This window comes from Balaenoptera acutorostrata, chromosome 18 (assembly GCF_949987535.1).
Source record: "Balaenoptera acutorostrata chromosome 18, mBalAcu1.1, whole genome shotgun sequence".
Taxonomy (NCBI): Eukaryota; Metazoa; Chordata; class Mammalia; order Artiodactyla; family Balaenopteridae; genus Balaenoptera; species Balaenoptera acutorostrata.
Window position 1 is genome coordinate 6,423,360 of NC_080081.1, and position 13,221 is coordinate 6,436,580.

The following is a 13,221-nucleotide window of genomic DNA, read 5'->3' on the forward strand; positions in this document are numbered from 1 at the left end:
GTTCTATTCCTTCATAGAATACTATTTGGTTAAATCAGTTACAGAACTCTAAAATCTATCCTCTCCAGGTATCATAACTACAGAGCATGTGGCTTTAATTAACAGGGTAAAACCACCAAGTACCAGGTAGCTGAAGTGACTTCAAGTAGTAACTCTTTAAGAAGTTTGAACTAGTAATAATATAAATTTTGTGATACACTATCGCGGGGACTGCAGTAACCTGAACATAAATTGTGTCTTTGACTAAGAGAGCTACCGAAAATAAATTGTAATTTTAAAAGAAATTAGTTACTACATCTTATGTTGTTCTGATAATTTTAATACCATTAAATTGTCCCATGGAAAAATAAATATGATGAGAATTCAGGTATAACACATAGCGTTTGAGGTTCTCTTCAGTGGGGACCTTTTGATAACTTGCGTTAATTAATTTGAAGTCATTGAAATTCTATACAACAGATGTGTTTATCATTATTCATCAAAATACAATTGGACTTATGTTGGACAAAGTAAGATTTTCTAACCTTCTATTAAGATATTTTAGCCTTTTAAATCATTTTTAGAAAGACTACTTATTATTGAAAAAGAGGCTTGCTAAAAAATTGGTGACGAGTGAAAAAGTAGACAATTAGCAAGGCTTGGGGTGAAAATGGGCAACATCTGAATACTGTTTGGTGACGGTGCCCTATCTCATTTTCACCTCTTACAACTTGTCTTTGTTTGTGGACTGCTCCTCAAGCTGTATTTTGAGAAGAATGTTAAAGCATAGCGAAAATTTTCCACCTCACGTAGGACAAAACATTTGCTACAAAGAACATTTAATGTATTTCTTCAAATTTTTGACCAAAAATAGTCAAATTGAATAAAAAAAAAAAAGAAAACAATTTAAAGGCATTATGCCAACTCTACATGATCATACCTGGTCACTTGTGGTCAGATCCTGGAAATAGTTATTACATCAGTTAAAAATTCAGGAATGCCAGTCACATGATACATTTAAGTTGCCTCTATATATAATATTTCAAAAATACATAACTGGTGAAAATAATCAAATGTAGCTGTCATTCAGTTCACAAAACATTAGCTACTGTCTGCTGTATGTACCTGGTACCACCCAAAGTACCACATACAGTTTTGCATCTAAGATGCCATGTGTTGTAGCATAAATTATTTAACACCAGGGAGAAACAAAGTTGCCAAATTGATAAGCCATCAGTTATAAGATACATCCCAGGTTTAGAGGTATTATAATATGAAAAATGGTATGCTGTAAGATTAAATAAACTGTTCAAAATGTGCTCATTTATCTTCATCTCTATGCAAATGACCATAGTACAAACTATCAGATTGTCACATGAACTATGTTTTTTAATAGAGCTCCTTCAAATTGAGTCTTATCACCTCTGACTCATTTCACCACAATTTATTCTTCTTCCAGGAACCTTGGTGATCTTTTCAAATTGTACATTTGAATGTGGTAAAAACAATTCTGTAAGTTCTCATGATATAATCTTAAAAAGGCAGAATTATGGAGATGAGATTGTCTCATATTTCTTTCTTGTCTTTCAAGAATTTCTTGAAGCAGAAGTTTTTATACCATTAAACAAAATAAACTATGCAAAAATATATTTGATTTTTGGTTAACTTTTTTGAATTTAAGAGAGTTACTTGAGAAAAGGTTCCATGGTAGATTGGATTTCCAAAACTGATGACAGCAGTACTTGCCATTTTTTTTCTTTTTTTTTTGGCCACATGGCTTGCGGGGTCTTAGTTCCCTGACCAGGGATTGAACCCAGGCCCTCATGCAGTGAAAGTGCAGAGTCCTAACCACTGGACTATCAGGGAATTCCCAGTACTTCCCATTTTAAAGGCTTTTTTGCATGGTTACCTTGAATCTCTTTATCAAGCGGGGCTGTATATTTCTTCTCTTGGCTGCATCTGTCACTTCCTTTGAACTTTGCACAATAATGTGTGGCAAAAGAAAAGGTTTTTTTCCCCTTCATATTAGTTATTTATTTATTTATGAAGTATAGTTGACTTACAATATTATATTAGTTTCAGTTGTACAACACAGTGATTCAAATTTTTATAGGTCATACTCCATTTGAAGTTATTATAAAACATTGGCTATATTCCCTGTGCTGTACAATATATCCTTGTAGCTTATTTATTTTATACCTGGTAATGTGTGCCTCTTACAATGGAATATTACTCAGCCATAAAAAGAGTGAAATTCTGCCATTTGCTGCAACATGGATGGACCTGGAGGGTATTATGTTGAGTGAAATAAGTCAGACAGAGAATGACAAATACTGTGTGTTATCACTCATATGTGGAATAAAAAAAATAAAACAAATGAATGAATATAACCAAACAGAAGAGAAGTTTTGTTACTTCCAAGGCTGGCTTTAGGAGATGTGCAGCTTCTGCTTTCGGGTACTGGGGATGCTTCTTCTTCGGAAGGCGGCTTCCATGCTGTGAGGAAGCCCAGGTAGCCAGTGGAGGGCAGGTCATGCCGCCTCACCCGCTGGCGGTCCCAGCTGAACTCCCAGAAGATGGCCACCAGCAGCTGCCGACCAAGGTGCTGGGCCATTTTAGAACCTGCAGCCATAGTGAGCCACAGCTCAGTGCTGCTAGAGGAGAGCCCAGTGGAGCACACCCTGGGCAGTGGAACTGCTCAGCCGAGCCTTGCAGAGTTCCAGATCTCAGAGTCAGGAGCAAATAAAATGCTGTTCTCTCCCAGCTTTATGGAGATACGATTGTCATAGAACACTGTTGACTTGATATATATGTTTCAATACGATTACCACTGTTTGAGTAAATTTTGGGATAATTTCTTATGTAGCAACAGATAAGTGAAAGCTAATTTCCATTTGGGAATTTTTCATACCTTGTGAAGAAGAATTAAAAGCCCAAGGTTGGATTTGTCACTACAAATTTCCAGAGAAAGAATCATTAAAACAATATGATAAAAATATGAAACTACTAGAGGAAGAAATGGTACTTACTTTTTTAAACTAATCAAGCATTATGGCAACACGTTTTTCAATGTTTCAAGGAAAAATAACTCTGTGTATATTTGACTTAATCATGCATATATATTTATTATATATTATATATCATATATAATATATTATATATTATATTATATATTATATATGTAAGAGTTCTCCTAGTGGTGGCTAGGAAATAATAAACTATCAACCACTTTCAGTGGGTGAAAATAAAGCATTTCGAGATTTGCCTAAACTGTGACATTTTGGTACGAAGTTGTTTGTAGAAAACACATAACTGAAAACATTTCCAAGAATTATATTTTGCTGTCATTAAAATTTAACACTTCTATACCAGACATGTGGACATGTGGAGAAAGGAAAGAACTTTTGTTTATTTGATATTTTCATTTTTATTTAATTTGGCAGCAAGCTGGATTGACAATGGATTACATTATGAATCTGCTGTGTTGGCTTTCTTTTTCACTTAAAAAAGCTTAGGATTTTGATTAAAGAGATATTTTTAGAATGGAGAACTAGCAAAGAAAAGTGTCCTGTGACTGTCATCGGCGAAGTAACAAACATAGTAAATATCAGGAGTAATTTAGGGTTAAGAGCCTAAAATGACTTATACATACTCTTCATTTGTATGTTCACAAAGTAATTATAACAAACATAGTGTGACAGATTTTTTTCCCCTTAGACCTCTTAGTTGTGTCTCAATGAATGGGTCATCAAAAGTCAATATCCCTGTGGCTAAGGGGAAAAGGATTGGCTAGTGTCCTGAAGCATAACAGAACGTGGGAGAGAAGGGGTGCATATGGCTCTCCCCTTTTCCAATTTACCTGCTTGACGTCCCGTTGCCCACGCAAAAGAGAAAATGCTAAGAAAACTAACTATGGTTATTCTAGCAAAATTAGATGCCAAGTTCCCAGGTCCTGGGGGATTACAAGATGATTTGAAGTGATTTAATTGACGATTTTCAGTTCTAGCAATTTTCATTTTAACATCTGACTTTGAGCTTAATCTCAATGTAAAATGCAACTCTGCTCTGAATCAATGGGTGCCTGGTATGAGCAGCAAGGAACTGGAGTCAGATAGTCTGGGATTTGATTCAGAGCTCTTCAAATGCCAGACTTGTGCTCCATAATACCCTCCTCAGTTTATAAATGCAGGTCAGGCTATTGTAAGGATTAAATAAAATTCATGTATCTATGTGTGCAACTTCTGGCATGTTATCCGACACTTACTAAAGTGTAGAAATGGCAAAAATATTGGCACGTCAACTAGATCTGTTGAGAGGACCGGGTTAATGCCTGTTCAGAGCATTGTGTATCTGTATCTTCTTTGCACTTCTATCTTCTTAACATCTCTAATCTCGTTCCTTTTATTGGTGTGTCCTGCAGTTCTGAGCTCAAAAGCTGTGATTTAGCAAGAATGGAAAACAAAACAGTACCCTTCCCCCCAAGCAAGGGAACCCTTAGGATTTCTGCTCTAAGAGGCTCTGAAGGTCATTATCGAGTACAGAGAGAGAGGGAAAACAGGGAAATCATGCTGAATATCTTCTAAATGTGTTTAACTTGTGATGAGGAAATTTTAGTTTTCAGGAAATATGAAGTATGTTATGGAAAGGAAAGACAAACATTTAAATTAAAACATGTTTATTTCTAGAAATTGTGCTATTGAGTCTTAAATCCTCATTGAAGGAACCAGGTCAGCAATGTAATAACACATTTTTAAAATATTGATATTAACTAATTTTCTAGGTGCTGCTGGAAACGTATTAAAGATGGAATTGCCAATTATATAACACATCAGTGGTCTTGGAAGGTTAGAATGCCCTTGGAACTTGCTGAGATTAATCCTGATTGGTAATTGGAGAGAAATTCCATACAGTCAGATTAATAGTTCACATTACATCTGTCATATGAGTATAACCACAAGTATTATGGTTCAGAAATTCATCTGATGTAACTTTCATGTCGTTTATCTCAGAAAAAAACCCAGTTATGGGCAATGACAGTTTTCCTTACCTTAAAAACTGTTCAAATTGCTACCATATTTGTTAATACTTTAGGTGTCTAAACCATTATAAGTGGAAATAAATAATAAATGTATTGAGTGAACAAAACAAACTGGTATTTAATATATTTTAAATTGTTCAATTGCTAGCAATGCTTATGAGGAAAAATACTTGAACACAGAAAAACATTGTTAGTGGGATATATTATTTTATACTTTATCTGTCAAATTTGAGAAATTATAGAAATTCTAATCTGAGAACACTTAAAATATTATGTCACATTTGAAACAAAGAACGATGGAAAAAGTCTACCAGATAGTTTCGTTTCTAATATTGATGCCATAGCAAAATTTTGGAAAACTCTGTAGTGCCCTCATATATTGACTGAATCACAAAAATTATGTAATTAGTGTAAATATCTGTATCATCTTTTTAGTAACTGTTTTAGCTTCTATAGATCTGTACGTTTATCTTCAGCTACTTTATATCGCTGACCCCCATTTATGTGTTTACAACTTTTGTTGTAACATATCCTTTGCTTTTATATCTCTTCCTAAGATAACACGTGTCACAGTTTTAAATGAATGCATTCACTTTGGGATTTGTTGACTAAATTTTACTTTGTGTGTTGTATTCACTCATCCAATAAATATTTGCAGTTGTTGATACGCACAGGTTATTTTCCTCCCAAGGAAGAGGAGTCTGGCTTAGTAAAGGTGGGACCCTTATAGTCTTCTCATAAGTTGGTAGTAGTTTGTTGGGTAGATAAGCATGACATTATCCCAAGCAGAAGGGATGGTATGCACAAAGGCCAGAAACATGAAACATCATGGCACTTTCACAGGTCAATGAATGGCTTCATTTGGCCAGGAGTTGATCCATTCACCAAGACTGATTAGGCCTATATGCCTTTCCCTGTTTTATACTCTGTGGGGAGTTTGATCATGGCTCCCCTTAGATATTCAGACTGGAGAGAGTTCAGCCTTCCTGTCTTCACTACTTATAAAGTGTCTTGATCTTTTTGGTTGCCTTATCAGTATGCACAGTTGACTCATGATTAAAATAATGAGCCCATTTTAGGGTGGGACAATTCATTAAAAAATATATATATTTTTATCCTGTATTATGTTTTTGTGTGGTTTCATTATGGAGGACATCATGCCTGAACAGAGTATCTCTCCTCGGCTCCATTCCTTATTCAATCTAATTTTCTGACTTCTGCTAGAAGTTTTACAAATGAATAGTTGCACAGCATTTGAATGGAGGTGAAAGAGTCTCATGTTTTCTTCTTTTAAGTGCAGCACCTGAGAACAATCTCTCAACATAAAGAAACTATTTTGGATATTCACCAGTCCCTTGAACTTCTTAATTATCCAGCAAAGGAAATCAATTAGGAGAGACATCATGAGTAGAAAAGGATGAATTATTGCATGTTTGTCAATAGTAATAAGTCAAATTCAATACGGAGATGTACGTATTTTTCTGAATAAAGCAGAAACAGAGTGAAACTTCAACTTTCATAATGAATACCTCCGGTATGAGTCTAATAGAGGATTGTTAAATTAAAAAATCAAACACAAGAGTTACAACCAGAATATCTTTTACCACAAAGTGAGTGGGAGAGGATGAATTAGCACATGGCCCGAGAGGTGAGAAGGCTGAGAAACAAAGTAGATGAAGACCTAGTTTTGCTCAAAATAAATATTGCATCCTGTGTGGTTACCAAAACAAACAGACAAAACAACCATACAAAAAAACCCAACACAAAACAAAAAGACCAATACAAAACCAAGCAGCATAGCCATTTCCCAAAGACAGCTATATCAAAAGAGAAACTAAAATGAGTAAATCGCAAAAAAAGAATCAGTGTGAGGAGGTAATGCATCCCAGCCAGGCCTGAATCACCAGCCGCTCGTGGTCAGTTCTGGTCCCCTGATGTTGGCACCACCAAGCATCTGGTGTCTATCGATATGCGTGTTGATAGGACTGAAGGGACATTAAGTAGTTGCTGATGTTGAAAATTTGTATGTTGCATCAATTTATGTTGCCTTCATACTTCCTCCTTTAAGTCTTGAATTACAGAAGACAGTCTTTGCTTTTGTGTTCCGATTGTATTTGGTTTTTGGTGTATTTTCTATAGCAAACTTCAAGCATCTTAATGAAGGGGAAAAAAGTATATTATCCAGAATGTTGCAATGTTCAGTTTACAGAACATTGTGTGGAAGTAAATTTCATACATCCATCGAAAAGTGTCATATTATAGCAAAGATGGATTCTTCAGGTCATTTAGCCTCTGGCCCTCTCTTAGTCCTCAGCAGGCTTCTGTGTTGATTAAGAAGTCTCAGAAGAATTGTGGACTCGTGCTGGTATTAAATAAAATCTTTCAGACACCTTTTATGATTCCCCCTGATGGAAGTCTTACTACCATGCTGAATCATTCAAACATTTGTTCTCCCTCTTCCTTGCTTTTTATTTTGTCCATGATACTAGTAAACATTTAAGGGTCCAGCCTACCGCTCACGTAAGCTGAGGTACTGCTGCGCTTACATCCGGAGATACATTTTAGTCCCAGTTGCTCTGGGGTCTACTCAGGATTACACTCTCCGCCATCCATAAGTGTCGTATACATAATCGAGTTATGTTTTAACATTACAACAGTTTACTGTAAAATTTAAATATCCAAAATATGTATCTAGGTAGACAAACTTAATTAACCAAGAGTCAAGGCTGGGTTTCTCAATCCATCTCTTATTACTTAGTTGATGTGGGCCAACAGAGTCCTTAATATTTATTGAGTAGTTCAGATGTTCCGGGCACTGTTGTGATCCTGTTACGTTAAATCATTCATTAATAATAAATTAATAGCAATGGCAACCCTTTGTGATAGGTAGTTCTCATCCCTATTTTAAACATGGTAGAATTGAGATGCAGAGCTGTGAAGTAATTTGCTAGAGATCTGATCACCAGCAAGCAGGGGCTATTGGTTTCAAACCTGAAGTCCTTGTTCTTAACCATTCTTGTGCTGTTTCCTTTGAGCTTCAGTAGTTTCAATTATAAGATAGAGAAAATTCTTTCTTCACAGGGCGGTTGCAAAGATCATATCTCCTAATCTCTAAACCCATTTCAAAAGAAGCCTCCCCTTTGCCCAGAGATTACAAAAAGGTGCGCTTTCCCACAGGCTGAAGGGCCCCCAGATAGAGGACACGGATTGCTGAAGAGAATGAGGACTGGCTTTCACCAACCACTTATCCATTGCCTGGCAGACTCATCTCTGTGCCCAAAGGGCAGGACTCATAGTGGCCATAGACACATCATTCCTGTTGTAACGCTTACCAACAGCTCCCTATTCCTCAGAAGCTAAAACAAGACATTTTCATGACTGAGAATCATCTTCATTATATGGCCCCTGGCTACTTCCCTCCCTTGCTGATTTTTCTTCATTGTTTTTCACTCAATTCATACTGGATCACTTGTGATTGTTGGATGTGCCCTACCTTCCTTTCTGTGATGTTTGGGAGGTCTGCCTCTTCTGTCTAGGAAGACCACCCCCAACTATTTTGCCTAACCGACTCCAGCTGCTCCATCAAATGTTAGATCATCATTTCCAAAGCCTTCTTTGACATCCTGCTGCCACCCAAAGCAGTCTTCTTTCATATTTCCCTAACACATTAGTCTTGTCTTTGTTAGAACACATCTCATGCTCTTTTGTATATATTTTTGTATCTGTTTCCTCTTTCAATTTCTGAATTTTTTAGCAGGAGATCTTTTGGTTCATCCCCATATCCTCAGCAGAGCTTGGTGCACTTAGTAGGTACTTGGTAAATGCTTGTTTGGTTGATTTAAATAAAATCCTGTAGCTAACTATAAAAATTTCATAATTCATTCTCAAAATGAAAATAATAATGGAAAAAGCAATTGATAAATAAAAGTAAGAAGGTAAGTACTATTAGGTTTTACGTACTCTGCTTTATTCAATACAGTGCATTTTACTTAGTTCTATGCATCATTGATGGGAATATTGCATTTTTTTCTAGCCATCCTGCTTCACTCTACTTATCTGAGGGATATTTTCTCAGTAATTGGAGCTGTAATAATTTAACTTTCTGTCATTTATAGGATGCTTAGAATTTTGATTCACAATAGGAACAGCTCCATACAACGGAACAAACTGACAGAATTGAATTGGAGCTTTCAATTCTGACTTGATTTGATTGCCCAGGGTAGAGAAAGAAGGGTAATATGGGACACAGAAAAGTATATCATGACAATGACACTTAATAACTTGCCCAAAGATTGAGGTTTCTTTGGATGTTATCTACATTTTTCATGGAGCAGGATGAATAAAAATCCTCCAGAGTAAAATTATCTGAGACAAATGTAATATTCCCCCCTTTTTCCAATAAAGAAAGAACGTTTAGCACTTATTGTATGCTTCTTTGTAGAGTAGTTATATCTTAGTTTTATTCATAGATTTTTCTTCTACTACACAGCCCTTGTGTAAAAAAAGACCTGTCTACCGTTCATTTTCACTTATTATTTGCACCTAAGATTGTATTTGCTTCTAAAAGAAATCTGCTCAATATAATAACAAAAAACCAATGCATAAGTCGAGTCATGTGTATTACATACTATCCATGAAAATACAATAACCGATTTGCAAAACTTTACAAGGACAATATTCCTAATGACCTAATAATGATTTAAACATAGGAGAGTAGTCATCAAAATTATTAAATTCATCTTCAGTCTTCAGTTCTGCACCTTTTCATCTTCAAAGACGGAGGTTTGAAAATTCAACCTCTCATTATATTATGCTTACGTTAATAGGATTTCTTTAGTTTGGAAAGTTTCTCCAACCTGCTTGGTGCTTTGGACAATGAGTGTGTTGAAGGCAAATTTACCTCATAATATCAAAGGGAAAGACAGGGCAACCAATTTAAGGAGAATCTTACCAAAATCTTGTCTTTCTACGAAGCTGAATATAAAGTTTCTAGAATGTAGTTAATGTGTCATAGGAGAATGTGCTTGATTTGTATTATATATTTTATTTAACCACCTCATGTAACTTGAACTTTAATTTTTAATGGTTCTATGCTCAGCAGAACAATGCCGTAATAATTTTAGCTGCAATTGTCAGTAGAAATCATTAACATTGACTAGTCAGCATAGTAGGGTAATTGCAATTATATTAATATTCTGTGAATACAAGAAAGTAGACACAAATAATATGACTTTTTTGAAGAAGACACTGAATAACTTTGAAAGTTTTTGTAAGTATCATCTTGGTAGTACCAAATATGAAAATAATCAATTAAAAAGAGGAAATATGACTGAAGTTTTCATTTCAGTTAAAAAATTTTTATAGTTTATCAGTGACAAGATGAACAATGTGATGTGACCAACCTATATTTTAAAAATGCATTCATGCACAGAGGTTAAATCTCATAATATATATAAAAATATCAAAACCAGCCATTTAACAGTGACAAGTTTTTATCTCACTACATGTGAATATTGTGTCAGATTTGGTTAATTTGTCTTACATCTATTCTAATCTTACCATTTCTGTACTTTAAGTGGCCTGGTTAGACCAATAATATTTAATGTGATTATTGATGTGGTTAGATTAAATTATACCTCTTTGCTAGCTGTTTTCTAATTTTTTCATTTGTTCTCTATTTCTTTTTTAACTCCTTTATTTTTCCTTCCTTTGCCCGAATCGAGTTTTTTTTTAAACAATTCTGGGCTAATCTTCTCTATTGACTAATTTTAATACTTCTTTTTAACAATCTACTTTAGTGGTTGCCCACAGTTTACAATATACATTTTAAATAATCTAATTCTAAATTCAAATGATATTATACACCTTCACATGTAGTGTGTAGTGTTAAGAGTCTTATAGTGGTAAATTCCTAATTCCTCTCTCTCCCCCTGTGCCACTTTTGTCATATATTTCAGTTTTACATATACTATGAGAACAAAATACTTTGATACAAATTTGCTTTAAAGATCAGTTATTTTTTTAGAGCAATAAAAATAAGAAAATATATTTCACCTTTATTTATTTGCTCTTGGTGCTCTATTTCTTTGAATAGGTCAAATTTTCCAAAGATGTAATTTCTGCTGCTTGAAGAATATCCTTTAACATTTCTTATAGAGTAGATCTCCAGACAATTAATTATCTCAGTTTTGTTTATCTGTGAGATTATTTGTCCTTCACTTTTTTTTTAACATTTTTATTGGAGTATAATTACTTTACAATGGTGTGTTAGTTTCTGCTTTATAACAAAGTAAATCAGCTATACATATACATATATCCCCATATCTCCTCCCTCTTGCATCTCCCTTCCACCCTCCCTATCCCACCCCTCTAGGTGGTCACAAAACACCAAGCTGATCTCCCTGTGCTATGCAGCTGCTTCCCACTAGCTATCTATTTTACATTTGGTAGTATATATAAATCCACGCCACTCTCTCATTTTGTCCCAGGGGGAAGGGTAAGCTGTCCTTCACTTTTGAAGTATATTTTCAAGGTGTATGTAAAATTCTAGGTTGACTATTTTTTTGTTTGTTTGTTTTTAGCACTTTAAAAGACATATTCCTTAGACTTCTTGTTTGTATGGTTGCTGACAAGAAATCTCTAATTATTATCTTTACTCCTCTGTAGGTAAAGTGGTATTTTCCCCTGGCCACATTCAAGATTTTCTCGTCTTCGGTTTTCAGCGGGTTGAACACCCAGGTAGGTTTAACATTTTCGTTTTGATTTGTTCTGTTTGGTATTTATCAAGTTTGGTGTTCTCTGTGACCCTTGGGTCTCTGATATGGTGTGTATCAATAATTTGTAAAATTCCCAGTTATTATTTTGTCCAGTGTGTGTTTTATGTTGTGCACATTTTCTTCTCTTTCTGAGACTCCAGTTACAAATATGTTAGACTGTTTGCTATTGTTCCACAGCACTTGTATTCTCCATAGTTTTTATTGCTTTCTGTGATGTGGTCTCACAGCTCTTGAATTCTCTGTACTTTTTATTTCTTTCTGTTTTTCTCTCTAAATTTCCACTGGGATCATTCCTATTTACCTATCTTCCAGCTCACTGATTATTTCCTGGTCTGTGTTAAGTTTAATCAAGTGCAAGTTGAAAGAATTCTTCATGTCTGTTTATTTGCTTCCTATTATGATACTTTTATTTGATTCTGTCTTATAGTTTCCATGTCTTAACTGAAATTACCTGTCTGACCTTGTACATTTTCTACCTTTCCCATTAGAGCTTTTAACCTATTATTATATTTCTTTTTAATTATTTGCTTGATGGTTTCAATTATCTGTGTCATATAATGTGGATGATTGCTTTGTACCTTCAGACTGTGCTTTTTCTTACCTTGTTTATTATGTCCCAAATATTGTTGTTGAAAGCTGGATATGCTTTCTACGATTGCAGATAATAAGTTTTCTTTTTGCTTTTGTTTTTTTGATGAGTGAATTGGAGCATACAGTTCCTTGTCTAGGGCTTTAGTGTCCATTGTGTGTGACTTTAGCCATAATGGCGGCAGTTTTGAGGGTGGTCCCTACTTGGTCTCTCTGATCAGCTTTCCATCTTCCTTTTGCTTTAGTCTCCACAGAATTTGTCTCTTGCAGCATTCTTAAATCTATTCCAATTTACTTTTAACCAGTGCTTGCTAGTGTGGTGACAGAGGGCAAGGTGTGGTATGCATTTTCTAATGTTTTGATCAAGTATCAGTCTTAAACAGGTGTTGCAAACCTGTGTCATGGGGGTATGCCTCTTTTAATAAGTGTTCCTGCTTCCTTGGGGAAGTGACCAAACTATCTCTAGGTTCAGCCTTCCATGTGAAACAAGATCAGAAATGTATTAAGTTCCTCATGGAATGTCCAACCTAGCAGATACTTCTGCCCCTCCCTAGGGCTGGGGTTTTTGTTTGCTCATTTGTTCACTTCTCCCGATCAGTCTCTACCAGCGGGCTACAGGGATCTGTTGTTGTTGTCATCGTCGTTCTTCTTTTTCTTCCCCTTCTTCTCCTTCTCCCCCTTCTTCTCCTCTTCTTCCTCCTCCTCCTCCTTCTCCTCCTTCCCCTTTCTCCCTTCTCCTTCTCCTCCTTCTCCTTCTCCTTCTTCCCCTTCTTCTTCTTCTTCTTCTCCTCCTTCTTCTTCCCCTTCTTCTTCTTCTTCTTCTTCTTCTTCTTCTTCTTC